We start from the raw sequence: 19,490 nt of genomic DNA on the forward strand, positions 1-19,490 counted from the left end.
CCTTGCCCTGTCCCCACGCCCCCGAGGTCTCGGCCGCTGCCCTAGGGACGCCGGCGCCCGCGGGAGCAGCAGGGGCGCGGGGAGCTGCTGCTGTTGGTGCTAATGATTCAGCACCATTCGTGCCCTGAGGGATTCGCACAGGATGGGGGAGGGAGAGGGGGCGAGGGCAGTTGCTGGGCTCTCACCTCTGCTGCTAGGTTCCAGATGAGCGACCCGGGCGGGTGGGGTCGGGTGGGGTGAGCCAGGTGGCTCCCGGCTGGCGTGTTCTGTGATTCCGCCCTTTCCCCACATCGCGGTACAAACCTCCCGGAGTGTGCGGTGCAGCCGCCAGCGAGTCAGATCTGTGTCTTTTTCGCACATGCGAGTGAGATCTAGGGCCCTTTGCTGTACCTGTCACTTTCTCTACTGTTTGCTCCTTTGAATGCATCATTCGTGCCACCGTCCCCTGGATTTTACATCGCGTTGCATTCCCCGCTAATGTCTGAGAAAGATGCTGTATGCAAGCTGTATTCAGAGTGGGTTTGATTGGTCTTGGCATAGTAGGAAAAGATTTAAAAGGAGGTAGGATATAATACTTTCAGAGCCCAGGCTTCACTTTTGTATATGTTATTTCGTTAAATCATGACAACAACTCAAAACCAAATGAGAAAATTGAAAAGCAGGAAGTTAAATTACCTGCTCAAGGTCACAGAACAGGGATTTAGATCCAAGTCCCCCTGACCCCAAAGCCCATGGACCTTCCTCTGGATTAAGGAGCTGTGTGTCCAAGTTGTGTGTACATATATGTCATCTACTACATATTAAACATAGAATTAACTTTCACAGAGCTAATTTCAAACAACAACCTGTAAACTTCCTGTATATGGAATTTTTGTTCTGTTAATATAAAAGTAGGAGTAGTCTTTGAATTATGTGAAAAAAAAAAAACAAACAAACCCTGTTTTCTTAGAAAGCATATGCCAAAAAATAATCTCTGGACAACACTGCAGAGGACAGCGAGGTCATAGAAGGAGAGGTTCAACACATTTTTGGCAGTGATAGATGGCAGATGCTTGAGTGTTGGAGAAATCTTTTAAGAAAGTAAAGGAAATCTGGAAATTTTTTTAACTTTAGGGAAACATTTGCAGTAAGAACAGTTTCTTAGTTCGTGGGGTGTGTGACTGAGCTGTTTTTATAGGGTGTGTCACCTCATGATAGGGTGACAGATAAACTCTGGCTGATAATGTTTTTTGATTCATTACGGCTCTGTGATTTGGCATAGCAGGTGATTACTCCATTTTATAGATGAAGGAACTGAAATACAGAGAAGGTTCAAGATTACACAGCCAGCAAGTGGTGGAATCTGGACAAGCACTGACTCTTAGAAAAATTGTGTGTGTTGCAGCAAAGTGTAGTTCTGTATAATGGGAAAGTGTATTGATTTGTTTTTACCCTGCCCTTCAGAGTCAACAGTTACATTGACTTTTGTGTGCTCTTTATGCAAAAATAATGGATGCTAGGTATTTCTTTGTTTCTTGCTTGGCCATTTGATTTGCTTTCATTTATGATTTATGTATTTTCTCTTAAGATGTGCAGCTCTTATTGATGGCTCAGGAGGCAGGTTGCTATAGTACAAATCCTCATTATCTCCAAGTACTGGAACAGTATATGATGGCAGATAGAAACATAATCATCTTAGTCCATCACTTCCAGAGTAGTGAACCATTTGCATTGGAGAATTCTTTTTTTTTAAGTTAATGAAGATGTTGATAGACTAAAGTCATAAAATGGAGGCACAAATTTTACATTTGTTGTTCAGACAAGACTATTAAGAGAGGTAGGGTCCTGAGACAAGTCTTCAGTTTGAACCTCAGTGAGGCATCTTGTGGTCCAATCTGTTTAATCTCAAAAAGGACAGCAGAATTCGTACGAATGAATTAGCAAAATTACAATCCCACTACTATTAAAAAGAAAGAAGAGTGCATATCCTAGTGATGGAGGGTCAGCAGGAACATTTTAAAACAGAGGCAACACATTTTATTTAGATAACATCACAGAATATGGATAATACGAACCTGGCTTTGGAGCTGTATTCTCTCTCTGTTTCTTTCTCTCTCTGTATGTATGCGTTTGTCAAATGACTATTGTCTGCAGACCATCTAAATTCTTGATTTCAAGGAAATTAAAAGTCTAGCTAGGGAGATATTTATTTACATACGAGTAATTAACAAAATAGAATTGGCTTAATATCATTAAAGGTGGTGCAGACTTAAGTGCCACATCAACACCTTAAGAAGGAGAAATAGTAACAACTGGGAGCATAAGAGGATCAGGAAAGTCTTCATGGATGGAAGTGAATTAAATCACCCTCTGAGAGACGGGAAGGTTTCCAAACGTAAAGTGAAAGCCTGATGAAGAAGTTCAGCTGAGAAGTGGTCATATACTGTTTGAATACATGGTGACAAATTATGAAGGACCTTGCATTTCAGGCAGTGAAATCTGCTTCTTATCTGGTAACCATAGATAACTAGTGTGGATCACTGAGCAAACCAAGTTTCTCTTTGCCTGATCTTGCTCACATTTTCCGTATTCTGTGCTTCAAGTGCTCTTCCAGAAAATGTTATATTTTCTGGGTATTGATTACGAAAAGGACTAAATCCAGAAAGTTTTCTATGCAAGTAAGATTTCTCCTCTTCCAGTGAAGTTTGCCTTTTAAAAAGCTTCCCTGCTTCCATTACAGTGTTATAATTTGGAAACTAAGACTATAAAAGGAAAAAAAAATCACCCTAATCTTGCTGACTAAAGACAACCAGTATTAATATATTGAATTGTTTCATTCCATTCTTTTTTCCGTGCACACCATGTGGTGTATATAAGTCTTATATATTTTTACTTTAAATTTTATAACATTAATTTTCACTTAATTACAATTGGACAGTGAACATTTAAAATGCCTACATAATTTTCCATTAGGTAGAGGTACCATAAATTCCTAATCACTCCTCATTGTCACTGTATTTTTTGATGATAATAACACTGTGATGAACATCTTTGTTCATGAGTTCTTTTCAATGTTTTAGAAAATAGTTCCTTAGGGTAGAGCCTCAGAAATAAAATTTCTGGGTTAAAAGGTATGAGTTCTTAGTTTGATTTTTCAAAAAATTGAGATATATTGACATATTATATTAGTTTCAGGTACAACATAGTGATTCAATATTTGTATATGTTGCTAAATGATCACCGCAGAAGTCTAGGTACCATCCATCACCGCATGTAGCTATAAATTTTTTTTGTGATGCTTAGTACTTTGACTATTTTGTGCAAGTGTTAAAACTACTGGATTCTATATGTTCTCTTTGGAGTATTTGCACATTAGGTGTAGGATCTTTGCATATTGATAATTAATAACACTCCTGTCTGTGGCTCCTCAGATTATACTGTCTCAGGCGAACTTGTCTTTTGATTAGAAAGATTAGTCAAATCATGAGTACTGAGAGGAAGGCAGGCAGTTGGAGCCACTGAAGAGAGAAGATGTAAATAGTGTTGGAGAACAAGAGGTGTGGAGAGAGTGAGCAGGAGTTTGTAGTCAGAACCACCTTCTGGTCCTAGTGTTGTGTTTGTGGATCTCAACCGTCTCCTTTCCTCTGCCCTTCTCTTAGGAATCCAGCCCCATCCTCCACATAATATCTGTCTCCTTCAGACCTCAGCTTCTAACCCTCTCCTGTATCAGGTTCCCTGCTCTCCAGCTTCAGGATCCCGGCAATGCAAGGCATATGAACTCACTCTTGCACTGCAATTCAGAGAATGGACATAGGTGAGGGCAGGAATTCCAGCTCCCCTCCATCTCTCAGCAGAAGCCCCGGAGCGTGTGGTGGACATTGAACGCTCCCTCCCCCTCCCCTGGGCACATTACCAAAGATGGCCTTTGAGAACAGCGGCCACTGGGAGATGCCTAACATGGCCAGCATCCCCTCCCTGCATTCCATGCTCCCTCCCCTCGTTCCAGGTATCTCTGACCAGAGGAAAGTCCCCCATCAGGGAGAGAGTTGCAGGGACACATGACACTGCCTTCTTGAACAGGTTCATTGGCCAGGCCTCTGACTTGCTCCCCCAGGCTCTCGCCTGGCTTTCCTTTGGGTCCCACCCTCTCTCTCCTTGGCATTTGAGTGGGAAACCTCTGAGGCAGGGAGGCCATTAAGTGTCTCTGAGAAGCAACGGAAGGAGAGTCAGGGATAGGAAGTTTTCTGGAGGGCACAAGGAAGGAGCTGAGAGGCTGGTACTTGAAAGGTATCATCAGTTTGGGAAGACCTGAAAGGAAACAATGAAAACTGAAGCATCAGTTTAGAAACCAGAAGTAGGCCCTGCCTGTTCAGGACCTGACAGATGATTTCTGGTGGAAGTTGGACACTGAGGCAGGCAGAGTATTTTGGGCAGAATTTGCCATGTGCTTAGTTGGGACCTATTATTTAAAACAGCTTGCTTAAGCTCTTAGGAAGTGGTAATTCTGTTTCCATTCCTCATAGGCGTTACTTGTCAAAGTTGAACAGGGCTTCACCAACAGTTTCCCTAGGGTTCAGTTAAAGCTGAAAACTTAAATTTAAATAGACTTGCCTATTTATTCTCCACTGCCCTTATTTGTGTTAGTTCCCATTTGATGTTTACCTGATAACACACTGCTACCCATAGTACATGATTAACAAAGCCAAGGTGTTAGCATGGTTTAGGCTCTGGGAGGTGAGTGATAAATTTTCCTCTTTTTTCTTTCACTTTTTACTTTCATGCAACCAATTGATCTATGTCCCTTTGACTCCTTTGAAAATTTAGAGCTAAGCAGTCGAGTGGTCACTGGGTCTCCCCTGGGGCTGACTGAGAACTCCTTCCTTTTGAAATCGGTGGTATTCTTGGTCCACGAGGTGTGCTGAATCATCCACATCGTTTGATTTTCCTAAATTGTGATGTGGCACCCGAGCTTCCAAACTTCTGTGTTATTTTTGTTCCTCTACTTAGCCATGTGAAATGGAACATTATGTTTGATAAAAGATTATTTTGAGCATTTCTATCTCTTTTACCCACTACTTGGCAAAGTCTGAACTGGTGCCAGATCTGACTCAACAAGGTGGCAGGAGCTCGTTTTTATAAAAATTCCCCTCCCTCCTCCATGAGTGTATTTCTAGTGAAACTGACTTTTTAAAGTACGTTGAGCATTTGCACATTTGGATGACGGATCAGCAGTAATCCATGCAGCAGCTTCAAGATTATTTCAGGGCTCTTTGCTGGATTAGAATTTCAGGGCTGCTTAGGTGTACCTCTCATTTAAGGTAGTACCGTCTTTCTTTTGTAAGAGAAGTGACCCGCCCCCCTTAAAATTTGCGTAAAATCTGCTTTAATTGATGTGGTTCCAATACTGGCTTTGACTGGCTTTGTGACATGAATGGTCATACGTGTGGAGTATTTGTTGGAAAAGTTAGCAACTGTGGATTTAATTTGAATCATTGCACTTGATGGGAATTTTTTCATGCGTAATTTTGTCATTGCTACGATTTAAAATTTACTTTTTCAAGGTACTTGATAAATGAAATCTGTAATCATATGTGGCATTCATATATGTCATGTGATTGCTGAAAAATCAGGACAATAATTTTCGCACACATCTCAGTTTATATTTAGAGTCAGTCAGTCTGCAGTTACCCAACAAATGTGTGCTTGCTACTCTATGGAGAGGAAAGGTAGAAATTGAACACTTTCTATAATCAACTTAATTCACATGAAACCAGATGGAGGCATTTACATTTAATCTTGAGTTTGATCACATCCAAGATGACAATATTTAGTTACTCAGCATCTCTCAGTCTAGAATCCTCAAGGTTGGCAGATATTATTTCCTCTGTTTTAATAATGTGAAAAATGGAGCTAGGGAGAGAGGGAAGAAACAGGCAAAAAGCATGCAAAAATCATAGTAGGGTTAGAAGTTGGTCTGCCGCTGCCCCTTTTAGATACAGATTCTGGCAACAGATGCTGATATTTACTGTTACATGCAAACAAGGGGATGACCTTTATTTACTGGATAGTTCTTATGGTTTTGCTACTCTTAGGATATTTGAGGGGAAAATAACTTGTCAAATCCATTGAATACTTTTTCCGAATCTCTGATGTCTGCTTTTAGTCCACACCAGCTTCCCCCTTGATTATATTTCAATCTATTATTTTTGGAAAATTGAAACTAGTTATTTTTGAAACTAGCTGCAAAGATGAAAGGAAAACAGACATCTTAATATTAAGGAAAGTTTGAAAGGAAGGGGTCAGTGTGTCTTAAAATCAAATGGACTGAATACATGTGGAAAAGCTTTTTCACTTGTCAAAAATCAGTGCCAAACGAGCATTTCCGGCAGAAGGCAAAATTTACTGCTACATATGTTACGGGGCTATTATTTTGGAATAAGAGGCATTTTCTCTTTTTAAAATGTATCTTGGCTATATAATATGTGTTGAGAGCTATTTTCATCCTTGACTAAAAAATTCCAAGTTAAATAGGTTGATTAGTTATCGTATGGCATATTTGCTTCCAAAATGTGCTCGAAACTGTAATTTTTTTTAAAGAATTCTTAAGGAATAAGAATAATAAACATAGGATGAAGTGAAAGTTCTAAAGTGTAGCTTTTACTGGGAACAGAATTAAACAAATATACGCAGTAATGTCTATGAACATAGATATTTAGACCTCCAAGTAAAATTATCTAATGGTAGTCCAAGAATTTTTCTCTCCTTGATAGAACTATATATATTATGATAAGATGCAAGTGATTACCATGTTTTCTGAAAGAAAAAAAGTAACTTTTTCTTCCAGTAGCATAAAAATACTGTGATTTATGTGATTATTTGGGTGATTTCTGATGTTTTGTAGACATTCCACAACTGCAACTTTTTCTTCCAGTTAATATTTTGGATTTTTATATAATTTTTTTATTGTGATAAAAAACACATAATGTAAAATTTACCATGTTAACCATTTTTAAGTGTATATAGTTCAGTAGTGTTAAATACATGCACTTTGCTGTGAAACAGATCTCCAGAACTTTCTCATCCTGCAGTTCTGAAGTCCTATACCCATTAAACAACTCTTTTCCCCTCCCCCAAGTCATTGGTAACCACCATTCTACTTTCTGTTTCTATGAGTTTTACTAGTTCAGATACCTTCATATAAATGGAGTCATGCAGTGTTTGTCTTTTTGTGACTGGCTTATTTCATTTAATATAATGTACTAAAGTTTCATCCACGTTGTAGCATATGGCAGGATTTCCATCATTTTTAAAGCCAAGTAATAGTCCACTGTGTATTTACCATATTTTTGCTTGTCTGTTCATCTGTTGATGTACATTGGGTTGCTTCTACATCTTTGCTATCGAGAACAGTGCTGCTATGAACATAGGTATGCAAGTATCTCTCCAAGACCCTGCTTTCAATTCTTTTGGATATATACCCAGAAATTGAATCGCTGGGTCTTATATAGTAGTTCTATTAACTTTTGGGGGAACCTCCATACTGTTTCCCACAGTGATGGCATCACTGTATCATCCCACCAGTGGTGTGCAAGTGTTCCAATTTTTCCATGCCTTCACTAACTCTTGTTTGTTTATTTATTTATAATAGCCATCTTAGTGGGTGTGAGGTGATATCTCACTGTGGTTTTGATTTGCATTTCCTTGATGATTAGTGATGTTGAACATTTGTCATGTGCTGTTTGTATATCATCTTTGGAGTGATGTCTGTTCAAGTCCTTTGCCCATTTTTAAATCTGATTATTTGATCTTTTGTTGCTGTTAAGTTACTGTGGTTTCTTTTAAAGTGGATTCAGTATAGTGTAATGCAAAATGTCCTCAACATCCTTAGAGTGCAATTCAATAGGATTTATTGGGCTTTTTTTTTTTTAAACAATGTCCTTCAGTATGGGCCCATGGTGCAGCTCTGTGTCTTTGGGGGAAGTAACCTCCAAAGATCTGATTATTTTCTTCTCTAACATGAGACTAATGTCTGCCTTGAGAGCACTGTGATATAGGTAAAGATTGTAGTATGTGCTCAATAAATGCTAACTGTTCTTCTTAAAGGAGATCTGTTGGGATGGCTGTGATCAGCAATGTCGTGTGGTTCAGGTAAATCGCTCTCTAATAACCTGGCTTATTCTAGAAATGGACTTTATTGTGTTTCAAAGAATGAAAGTTCTACATATCTTTTAGGAATTCCTTCATATGTATTATTTTCTTTAGCTGAGATTTTGAGCAGCAATCCATTTGACATTTTACTCCCAGAAAATTACCTGCTGTTATTTCTTTTCGGTCAAGTAAAGAATTCCAGATTTAAGAGTCAGCTGGACTGAGTAATAAGAGGACTTTGCCAAACATATGTACCCAAATGGAAAGCTACAGCTCCTCTGCACTAAATGGTCTAAAGTAATGACCCTAGATAGGTTTTCAACTTCCTCCAAAGTCAATTTTGCATTTGTTCTAACACATGGAAGAGTAGGTGTTGGAAGTTGCAGATTTATGACATGGAATGGGCTCCAAACGCCCATTTCAGCTAGAACAGTCTAACATACAGATAAAATAAGCAGAATTACTACTTCACCTCTCTTGCAGAGGAGTGAAATTTTTTTCTTCGGACCAAACTATTTTTTTCGAGAGTGGTTTTTAAACCATTTTCTTTGGACCAAACTATTTTTTTCGAGAGTGTTTTTTAAACCATCAGTCAAGTCTCTGTCGAGGCAAAATGAAAACAAAATTGCTGGGGTTTGGCAAATTCTCACCTAGTAAAAGTTGCCTAGGCCTTAGAGTGTTTTGGACAGAAGAGTAAAATCAGTTTGTAGTGATTCTGTGTGCGTTCCAGAAGGTCAGTTTGCTTCCTTAGTAAGTAGTCTTTTAAGGTCAACCATCAGAACAATGTAATGGGTGTTTAATTTTTAAAAATCTTATGAGTGTTTGTTAGAGTAGAATTTTCTTTTGTCAGTAATCACTTGAGAATTTGCCTTAAGCAAGACCTACAATCTGTATACGTTTCCCTCATCATTAAAAGCCTTCTGGGGCTACCCACGGGACTAACTCAGACCCGCCATGGCGTCTGCCGGCTGCTGAAGCTCACGCGTCGGTGCCTCTCTGCTTCCCGGGGCCCACAAGAGAAAGAAGGGCCCAGATCCTTCTTGTCCAAACTAAATCAGTGGGAAGGTCGTGATCTTAGGTTTGGAGTCAGTTAACTACTTTTAATGTGTTGAACTAAGGAATCAATTAGAGTCAAACTTGTATCTTAGACTCAAGTAACTTTTTTGAAATTATAAGCAACTAATTTGATTATAACGTGGCCAAAAAGTCTATCATTTTAGAATTTGCTAATTTTCATCACTGCCAGATTAGAGTTTTGGAGTTTAAATAAATGCTCATTTATTAGTAACGTATATAAATAGCATAATCTCTTATTAATTATAAATGATTCATTTTTAGTACATAGTATTACGTATTATAATAATATAGTAAACTATAATTCTCATTTATTTCTCCTTTTCAAAATACCAAAACACCTCTTACTTTATTGGAATGTCTTCTTTACAATTTATTTAACTTTGATTTAAATTGATCCTTAAAAAAAAAGTTATGCAATGAGTTACAAAAACCACTTACAAAAATATAAACTACTTAAATATTAGATTTATGCCACCTATTTATTAGTCTTGCTTTCATGGTTGAGGTTTGTATTTTCTTGTAGGGAAACTAGATGAATGTTTGATTTTTGGTGGAGTATTTCTTCTCTATGTTATGTAGAATCTCCAGTTTGCCGTTCTAGACGGCAGTTGAGGGAGTCCCTCCCTCCCTCCCTCCCTTCCCTCCTTCTTTCCTTCTATTCTTTCTGTGAGTAGAATTTTTCTGTCTTATTTGAATTTTTGAATGTGGTTCTGGTTTAGGGTCCCTTAGTTAGGCTGTATCCTCTAAATTGTGGATTTTTGTCTGTGAGAAGCCAGATAAATGGACTGGCATCAGAGATGGAAAAGCTTCTCTGGTTCATACAGTCCCCTGGGCACAGTGTAACTCAATCTCTCTTTCTGACTGGTGTTTGCATCATTTTTATCCTGATGGTCGACTTAAGCTGTTGTCTCAGATTCCATAATAGATGAAGGATTATTATTTTAACTCCTTGATGTTTAAGTATATATTTCGTAGATGAGATACTTGTTACATAAATTTGAATGGACTAAAATTAGGAAAATAGGAAATTCATTGTTTTGTTATAGGCTATAACCTATAGGGGGAGTTATAAAGTACAAGCTAAATATGAGGCATAGTGTAGGTAAAATAGTCTTATAACTCTTGGAATTGAGTGAAAGGAAAACATTGCTGTATTCTAAAAGCATACCTAGTAATGTCCAATCTTGAGATCACAGGATAGCTTTGGAAATTATTACTGGTACCTTCCCCCAGTCCTTTCCTGGCCCATCGGAGCCGTATTTACACTGAAATTCGAATGCAGCAAGCTCTCAGTTTTGTCTGCTTCCAGTCCTTCTGTCTGTGCTCCAAGAGGAAATACTTGGCTTATGACCAGTTCTGTGCCCTCTTTGGGCATCATCAGAGCTGCAGATGCTGCAGCCTGCTTCTTCCTGAGATGAAATCAGCTCTGCCGTCTGCCAGTCAGCTCCAGTCACGGCTGGCTCTTCATTCTAATAGCTGGACCCGTAGTGTTCAGCTGCATAAAGTAGGAGGTCATGAAACCATTTGGTTTGGGCCAGAAATTTGAAACCAAAGATTTTTTTCCCCCCACATTTTAAGATAGCATACATTTTTAACTAGAAATTTTGAAGGTTAACTTTGCAGAAAGACTGGCAGAATTTTTCGCATGGATTCCTGAAATAGATTTTTAGGGAGCATGCTCTCTGGCATTCTTCCAATTTTAATTCTCATTTATATCCTGTTATAACTTTAAATTACTTTCTTCCAATGCTGAATAAATTTGAGTTCTATTTTATTTGAATTTCTAATAGTTTCCATAACCAGTACTTACTAGATACGGTGAATGATATCTTTTAAGTGTCTTAATTATTCAGATCACTGTGATAATATTGGACTTTTGACTGGTCAGGGATATAAGATTAAAACCATATATTTGTATGTTTGTATATATAATATATTTTGTTAAAAGGCTTTTTTTGAATAATCAGTTCCAATATTTCAGTGAAGTTAAGAAATGTGAAAGACATAATAAAATACTTTTATTTAGATGAACTCTTAGATGATGTAAAGAGTTTGATGGAGTAAAGAAGTTACCATCAAGAGAGAACAAATCTTTGTTTCTTTTTGATTCATATTTTAGCGTTTTTTTCCCTATTGCCATGCATAAAATGGAAACAGACCATAACTTAGTGTATTTTGCTTAGTAAATATTTAACAAATTCACTTAACTAAAAGTAAGTATGAGAACAGCAATTGAAAAAGTCAGTTTAATATTAAAATAGATAAGAGAATATGCTGGTGTAAACAATGCAGGCTAATGCAACAGAGAAACTTTTCAAAGTTTGTCTTTCCTGCTTCTTTGATGTAATCTTTGGCAGAGAAGGGTAGCATCTAGACTAGGGGTGGATAAGGCAGATATTAAAGTAACTCTAATTTCAGATTATTCAGAAAGATGGAAGATGTGATTCATTCTTAATTTATATTTTGTATCATCAAAACTTTGTAAGTTAAGTAATGGAGAGTTGCTGTAACCTAATTAAAAAAGAAAAACCATTAAGCTCCACTATGTTTCAGGCTCTGCATTTTATTCATATTACTCAGAATAAGAGACACTGTCTTTTCCGATAAAGGACTTTAAATTGAATATTTTAAAATACGATGCAATGTAGGTTTTGTAACAGTGGTCAGTGCCTAAGAGATAGAAAGAAAGGAAGGGACAACTTAAGCAATGCTTGAAGTCTGGGTGGTGAAGGAAGACATTCCAGGATTAGAGGAAACATAAGGAAGTGTATGCAAATTAGAAAATGAATAACATTTTCAGGATTGTCTTTTCATCTCATACTTTTATTTCTAGCTAGAATATCTTTCAAACATGTCTGGCTGCAACTCATGGTGAGAAATTATTTACTTCTTGCCATAGTATGCATACACCCAAACACACCCACAAATGCCCCCCTTCCCCTTGAAACAAAAGTTTCAAGACTCAGTACTTACAGTTAATACTTTTCCTCCCATGTGCAGTGCAGTCTGGCACTCATATTTCCATCTATTCTACTATTTCATTAAAAATGTTTCTAGAATCTCACTAAATTGATTTCATGACCCTCTGTAGGTCATGGTCTGTATTTAGAAACAAAACAAAAACAAACAAATGAAAACCTGGACTAGAGCTCAGAATTCATAGGAAGGCCCCTTTCATACCCAATATGAAGATTTATGAAGGAACTGTTTGGCTTTCTCTCAGTAGGGTTTCAAGATTGTAAGAAAACAGTCTGACGGCTTTAGCATATTTGTGGTTCAGAAGGCAACACGGTCTAGTGCAAACGTTTTGAGAATTGAACAGACCTGCCCAAGTCTTTGACAAGTTACTGAATCTCCCTGAGTCTCAGTTTTCTCACCTGTGAAATGGAATTAGTAAAATAATCTATGAGGATCAAATGAAATAACGTATGTTTCAGCAGTGGTTCTCAAACTTTTCCATATCACATGGGGATTTTTAACAAATTTCTATGCCCAGCCGGCATCTCAGGCCAATTAAATTGTCAGTATTTTTTCCTTTTTGGAACTTTATATTCTTTGAAGAGCAAGTCTTCATATTTCTCTCCCTTCAGCTCCTGGTTCCTGCCATTCTCCTTTCTGTTTCTCCTTGTTTAACTATTCTAGATAACCTCATAAAAATGGTATTATGTAATATTTGTCATTCTGTGACTGGCTCATCTCATATAACGTAAATGAAATGTTTATCCACATTGTCAAATATGGCAGGATTTCCTTCTTTTTTAAAGCTGAATAATATTCCATTTCATGTATACACTGCATTTTCTTTATCCGTTCGTCTACTGATGGACATTAGGTTATTTCCATATCTTGGCTATGCGAATAGTGCAGTAATGAACCTGGGAGTGCAAATATCTCTTCATAATCATGACTTCAGTTATTTTGGATAAATACCCAGAGGTGGAATTGCTGGATCATCTGGTAGTTCTATTTTTAACTTTTTAACTGGGAAACATCATAGTTTTTCCCAGTGGCTGCACATTTTACATTCTCACCAACAGTGTGCAAGTGTTCCAGTTTTGCCTTATCAACCAACATTTGTTATCTTCTGTTTTTTTTTTGTTTGTTTGTTTTGGTAATAGCCATTCTAATGGTGTGAGCTAATATCTCATTGTGGTTTTGACTTGCATTTCTTTGATAATTAGTGATGTTGATCATCTTTTCATATACATATTGACCATTTGCATGAGTCTATGGAGAAATGTCCTTTGTCCATTTTGAATTTTTTTTTTTGCTATTGAGTTAAAGGAGTTTCTTACGGATTCTGGATATTAACCCCTTATCAGATATATTGTTTAAAAGAATTTTCTCCCATTCTATAAATTGTCTCTTCACCCTTTTTTTAAATTGAAGTACAGTCAGTTACAGTGTGTCAATTTCTGGTGTACAGCACAATGTCCCATTCATGCATATGCATACATATATTGGTTTTCATATTCTTTTTCATTAAAGGTTATTACAAGATATTGAATATAGTTCCCGGTGCTAATGAGAAGAAGTTTGTTTTTTTAAATCTATTTTTATATGTAGTGGCTAACAGTTGTCTTCACTCTTTTGATAAGTTTCGTTTGCTGTGCAGAAGCTTTTTAGTTTGATGCAGCCCTACTTGTCTATCTTTGCTTTTGTTGCCTGTACTTTTGGTGTCATATCTAAGAAATCATTGCCAAGGCAACTATCATAAAGCATTTCCCTGTTCCTCTGTTTTCGTCTAGGAGTTTTATAGTTTTGAGTCTTACATTCAAGTTTTTGACCCATTTTGAGCTGATTTTTTGGGAATAGTGTGAGGTAGGGTCCAAATGCATCCTGTTGCATTAGGTATTCAGTTTTCCCAGCACCATTAGTTGAAGAGACTTTCCTCATTGTTTATTCTTGGACTCCTTGTCAAAGATCATTTGACCATATTTACATGGTTTTATTTCTGAGCTGTCTTATGTTCTATTGCTCTATGTGTCCATCTTTATGCCAGTATCATACTGTTTTAATTACTAAACTTTGTAATATATTTTGAAATCAGGAAGTGTGATGCCTTTAGTTTTGTTCTTTCTGAAAATTGTTTTGGCTTTTTTGAGGTCCTCTGTAGTTCTGTACGAATTTTAAGATTGTTTACTCTATTTCTGTCAAAAAAAAGCCATTAGGATTTTGGTAGGGATTGCATTTAGTCTGTAAATCATTTGGGTAGTATGAACATTTTAACAATATTGTCTTCTAATTTATAAGCATGTGATGTCTCTCCATTTATTTGGTCTTTCAAGATTTCTTTCATCGATGTTTTATCATTTTCAGTGTATAAGTCTTTCCTTAGTTTATTCCTAGATGTTTCATAGGCATCAGTATTTTTAAACCCTCCTCTGGTGCAGTCTGTGTTGAAATGCATGTTTGTGAAGCCTGTAGTGCAATGTGTGGAACATGGTAGGCATTTGATACACGTCTGGCTTCCATGATTAATCACATCAGCAATAACGTATAATTAATGCTTTTGTGGTACTTACTGTGTTTTAGGCACTGTGCTAAGCATTTTTCATATCATGTAGAAAAATTATGTTTTGTTCTTGTTATTGTTCTGTCAAAAAATGGAGTAACATATGACTCAGATAAAAAAGGAGAACACTGCTTGCTTACTACAGAGGGAAATGGCTACTTTTATCATCCGGAATGAATTACCCCATGCATTTATTTTAATGAATTATGGAATCGGCTTTCATTAAACAGCCTTAAGAATATAGATTGAATACCTTAAAAATATTTTAGATTAATGTTTAAACTTTACATAATGACTTATATGGCAGATATAGCAGATCAGTTTGACTCAGATAAATATCTCAAACAAAAGAATTCTAATTTTAGCAGAAATATATTGTTATTATGCTGTGGATCATGCCTGGTGTATATTTTCTAGGCAGTATAACGAAGTGAGTATTAACCTACAAATGCTTTTGCCACTTGGCATCAAAATCTGTTAGGCTTAACATCATGATGACAGGAACATTTTTTGTGTGTTTATTAGCAAGGTCTGTATTTTCCATGGTGTTAAGTAGGTATATTTAGCAATCTGCTGGCATGCTGTTTGCTACTGTTGATTTGATTTTGAGCTTAGGCAGCTTATTTATTTCTTATAATTATTTTTCAGTATGATTTTTCTACCATAACTGCTTCAAAAGGAACATCCAAATGATTTATTTCAAATGTATAATTTATTAGTTTTCTTTGCATTTACCTGTTCCTTGTCATATTCATTAGTTTGCTTTTTAGTTTTCACTAACAGCTTCCATAATGGTGACTGAGAAAGCATGCATTTTTCATGGATGTGCTCGTTCCTCACACTTAGTACATGTTCAAATAACAAACGATTTTTCCTGTGTCCAGGAAATGGGTTTGTAAATTGCTACAACTTTGTTTAGAGGAAATACATGCTTACCTTTTCCTTTGTGCATTTTCTTTCAGCCTATTCAAGTATTAAAGCATTTGGAGGATACATATACTTTTAAATTAAAATGAGTTAACGATGTAAAGTTCTTAGAATAGTACCTGGGTGCTTAGTAAGTATTTAATATATGTTAGTCGTTGTTTATTGCTAACGACTTACAAAAAGCGTAATGTAGAAGCGTATTACGGTAGAGTCAGATATTTGCAAACGAAGTTAAAGGACTTCTAAGTTTTGTGATTGAGAATAAAAGTTGGTATTTCTGCTTGTCAGTGCGCCTGAAAATGAAATGCTTGATGTACCAACGGGCATCATATATTCAAAGTTGAAATTAAGTATTTAAAATGGAAGTGTCAGATTCCAGGAAGGGAGAGTTGCTTTTTGAGGTTTTATAGATGATTTAATTTAAAAAGCTTTGCTATTGCAGATATTAAGAAAATTAAAGAATTTTAAGCCCAAAGAAGGGCTTAATCCTTTACTTTGTTAGCCTTTGCAGGCACAAGGTTAAGTTCACTCGCTAGCAGTAAGAACAGTTTCGAGGTGAAGTGTTAGTAGAGAATGGAGGAGCGTTTCTGAATGTAGGACTTGAGTGAAGGATTATCTGCTCCCAGAGCATTGCAATATGATAAAACCCGAGCTAGGAATAATCCCCTTAAACTGGGTTCTAGAATTTGTAGAGGTGTCTCGACCACGGAGTTGAATCTTATGAAGACTGACATGTGTTGTCAGTGTGATTATCTGCCATGCGCTCTCACTCTGCCGCTGTCATTCTCAAATTATGATTTTTGACGTTGTGGAACTATTAGAGTCTCTTGGGATTGAAAAATGAAATCTAGAATGTGTCACCCAGGACAGCCGTGTCCGTGGCTGAGTGATGTACTTAGGGTTAATGAGTAAGCGTGTTTTGTATAGCCTAATGAAATCATACACTGCTCTGCGACTGAAAAAAATTGCTTGGTTTTTGCCGGGAACTAAAATTTAACTCTTAACCCTTCACTCCCACCCACCTCCTTTTGCTTTCTTCCCTTACTCTTATTTCTTCCTTCCTTCCTTTTCCTAATGAAAAATTGACATCCTTTTGAAAAACTTTTCCATATAAATTTGGTTTGATATACATTTTCCCCCATTCTATATTCCCTTTGATTAAAGGTCTTAACATGTGTTAAAATGATGCTAATGAAAACTAAGCCATGGCATTGTCTGACACTAGCATACAACTGTGTGTTGTTTAAGGTGCTGTGCTGTCTTCCCCGTCAACTTCATTGATTTCTGAAAAGCAGCTCATCAGGTTCCTAGAGAGTCGACTGTGGAGGTTGGTCATGGCAGGAGAGATCCGGTGCGTCTGAATGTGAATGGCAGCAGAGGGATGAATTTTGGGCCTGGCTGCAGGGAGGTGGATCAAGTTTTTTAAAAAAAGCAACGCACTTTGTATTGGACCTGGGTTCTAGCCTTAGCTGGTATCTAGCATGGCCTTGGGCAAGTCAACTAACTCTTAAGTCTCAGCTTCTTCATTTGTCAAATAAAAAAGCAATCTTATTGAATTGGCCTTATAGTGTTGTGGGGGCAAAGGGATTAAGAGTGTGAAAGCCACAGTAAAACTGTTCCTTGTGCATAACTGGTAGGACACCAGTCTCACCACTTAAGAAAATCTAACTTCATCTGCTCGCCTGTACAGTGGGGGTGGCAATAGTACCAGTCTCACAGAGATTTTGTGAGTATTACATGAGGTAATCTACATAAAACGTTTTACACTGTGCTTGGTGTAGGGCAAATATTCATTCATTTATTCACTCATTCAACAAATACTTACTGAGCACCTACCATATCCCAGGTGCTCTTCTCGGTGCTTGGAACATACCTGTGAGCAGAACCAAACATGGTTCCTTTTCTCTGCAAGTTTATAGGTCAATGAGAAAAATAGATTAATTAAAAATAAATGGATAATTACTACAATAAGTGCTGTGAAGGAAAAGTACACAAAACTGTGAGAGGAATGTCAGGGAAGGTGAGCTCTAACTAGCAGAGGCCAGGGACAGAGGGAGGTGGATTTCAGTCCAAAAGAAAATCATATAAAGTCTGTGTAGTGGGAATATGCAGTGGGTGGTTATGACACAGAGAGTGAAAGGGAAGGTGACTCAGAACCAGGCTGGAAAGACAGGAAGGCTAATAGGCACTTGTATCTGTTTAGGGTTCCATCAGGGAGGCAGAACCACTAAGAGTGATACGGAATGAAATATTTGTTATCAGGATGAAAAGTCTACAGAGGGCTTATATCTCTGCATCTGGTGCTGCGTCAGCAAGGCGGGAAATTAGGAAGAACTGGACATGAACTGGAATCTACCAGGACAAATTGGAACCCACAAGAACAAACTGGAGTCTGTATTTGACTCTTGCCTTTCTTTAGTCTTGACAGTGTGGGTGACCTCCAGGAAGAGCCGGGGTTCTTTGCCATGGAGCTGCACGCATGCCTGGTCCAGAAAGGCTAGATGTGCCAGGATTTGGAGAAGCTGAAGAAGATCTGGCAGAATCTGGGGTTGCTGCAGGCTCAGATGCTGCCCTCTGCCAACAGGGGGAGCCAGCAGATTAATGCCAACATGTACAACAGCGCATGGTGCCCCTACACGGACCTTCAGAGCAGCATGGCTACTTCTGCCTTCAGACGGCATGCAGATTTCTCTTGTGGCCAACTCAAACCTGAAACCATGCAAGGAAGGGATAGCTAGGAAATGTTGTTGGATTAGCTGAACTGACTGGTACCACAGGTCTTTTTTGGAAAGATCTTTTTGGTCTGTGAGTGTGCTTTCATCAGATGAGCTCTAAAAAACTGTCAGAGGGGTTTAAGCCAGCTGGCGTGATGGGAGGAGGGGAAATGGGGGAATAAGATGACCAGATTTGTGATCAGATTTGTATGTTGGACTCTGCATTGTAGAAAATGGATTGGAGGGGACTGAGAGTATAAATACCAGTATTTCTATTAGGAACCTAGTGTAGTGGTCCAAGTGGAAGTGGACTGGTGGCTAGGACTAGATGTGGAAGTGGAAAGGATGGAAACAAGAAGGTAGATTTCAGAGATACTCAGGACTTGGGCATGGATTTGCTAGGGGTTGATGAGAGGAAGATGCCAAGGTTATGAGTTTGGTTTTGGATATTTTGAGTTTTTGGTGGCATTGAGAATATCCAGATGGAAATATCCAGTAAGCAGTATGGTATTAATATTAATCATTGCTATGGTGATTAAAACATCAGCAGCAGTTGCTAATATTATTATAGTTGACTTATTTTTTAGGGGCCTGAAGCCATTTCTAATTTATTTATGGATATTCAGTGCACTGCTCATTCCCCAGCATAGAATAGGATTAATTTTTTATATCCCTGCCTTGCTTGATTTCTATATGTTGGCATAATCACACATTTTCTACTCTTCTAGAGAGCTGACCTCTCTACTCCTGTTAATTCTGTCTCCTTCCAGCTCCTAGAGCACCCTCGTTCAGGGGTCAGTAAACTTCTGTATGAGGTCAGATGGTTTCTACTGCAACTATTCAGTCTTGCCCTTTTAGGGCAAAAGCAGCCTTAGACAATACAGACGCAAATGGGGCTGGCTGTGTTACTCTAAATATTTACTTATAAGTAGGCAGTAGGCTGGGTTTCGCCTGTGGGCTGTTGTTAGATTCTTGTGCCTAGCGCATTAGGCATTTCATTCCTCTTTTACTTTCAGTTATTTTCAACTCACTGTCTCAAACATATTCACATTTTTTTCTATCATATCCCTCTCTTATGATCTCCCTCCAAAAACATCCAGCTTTCCTTTAGACTCTCTTTCCCCTAAGCT

At 37.8% G+C, this 19,490-nt stretch overlaps 1 protein-coding gene across 6 annotated transcripts in view; it reads left to right on the forward strand.

Moving 5' to 3' along the window:
* Positions 1-19,490, forward strand: part of TTLL7 (tubulin tyrosine ligase like 7) — a 138,636-nt gene that overhangs the window by 460 nt on the left and 118,686 nt on the right. For 2 of the 6 annotated variants that reach the window (XM_072974105.1, XM_072974107.1), the window contains exon 2: positions 16,895-16,997. The exons of 3 other annotated variants lie outside the window; for them this stretch is intronic. The gene's annotated coding sequence lies outside the window, so the exon portion shown is untranslated. The remainder of the gene's footprint in view (positions 1-16,894; positions 16,998-19,490) is intronic. One more of the 6 variants, XM_072974108.1, reaches the window with a different exon arrangement.

Source organism: Vicugna pacos, chromosome 13 (assembly GCF_048564905.1).
Source record: "Vicugna pacos chromosome 13, VicPac4, whole genome shotgun sequence".
Classification (NCBI taxonomy): domain Eukaryota; kingdom Metazoa; phylum Chordata; class Mammalia; order Artiodactyla; family Camelidae; genus Vicugna; species Vicugna pacos.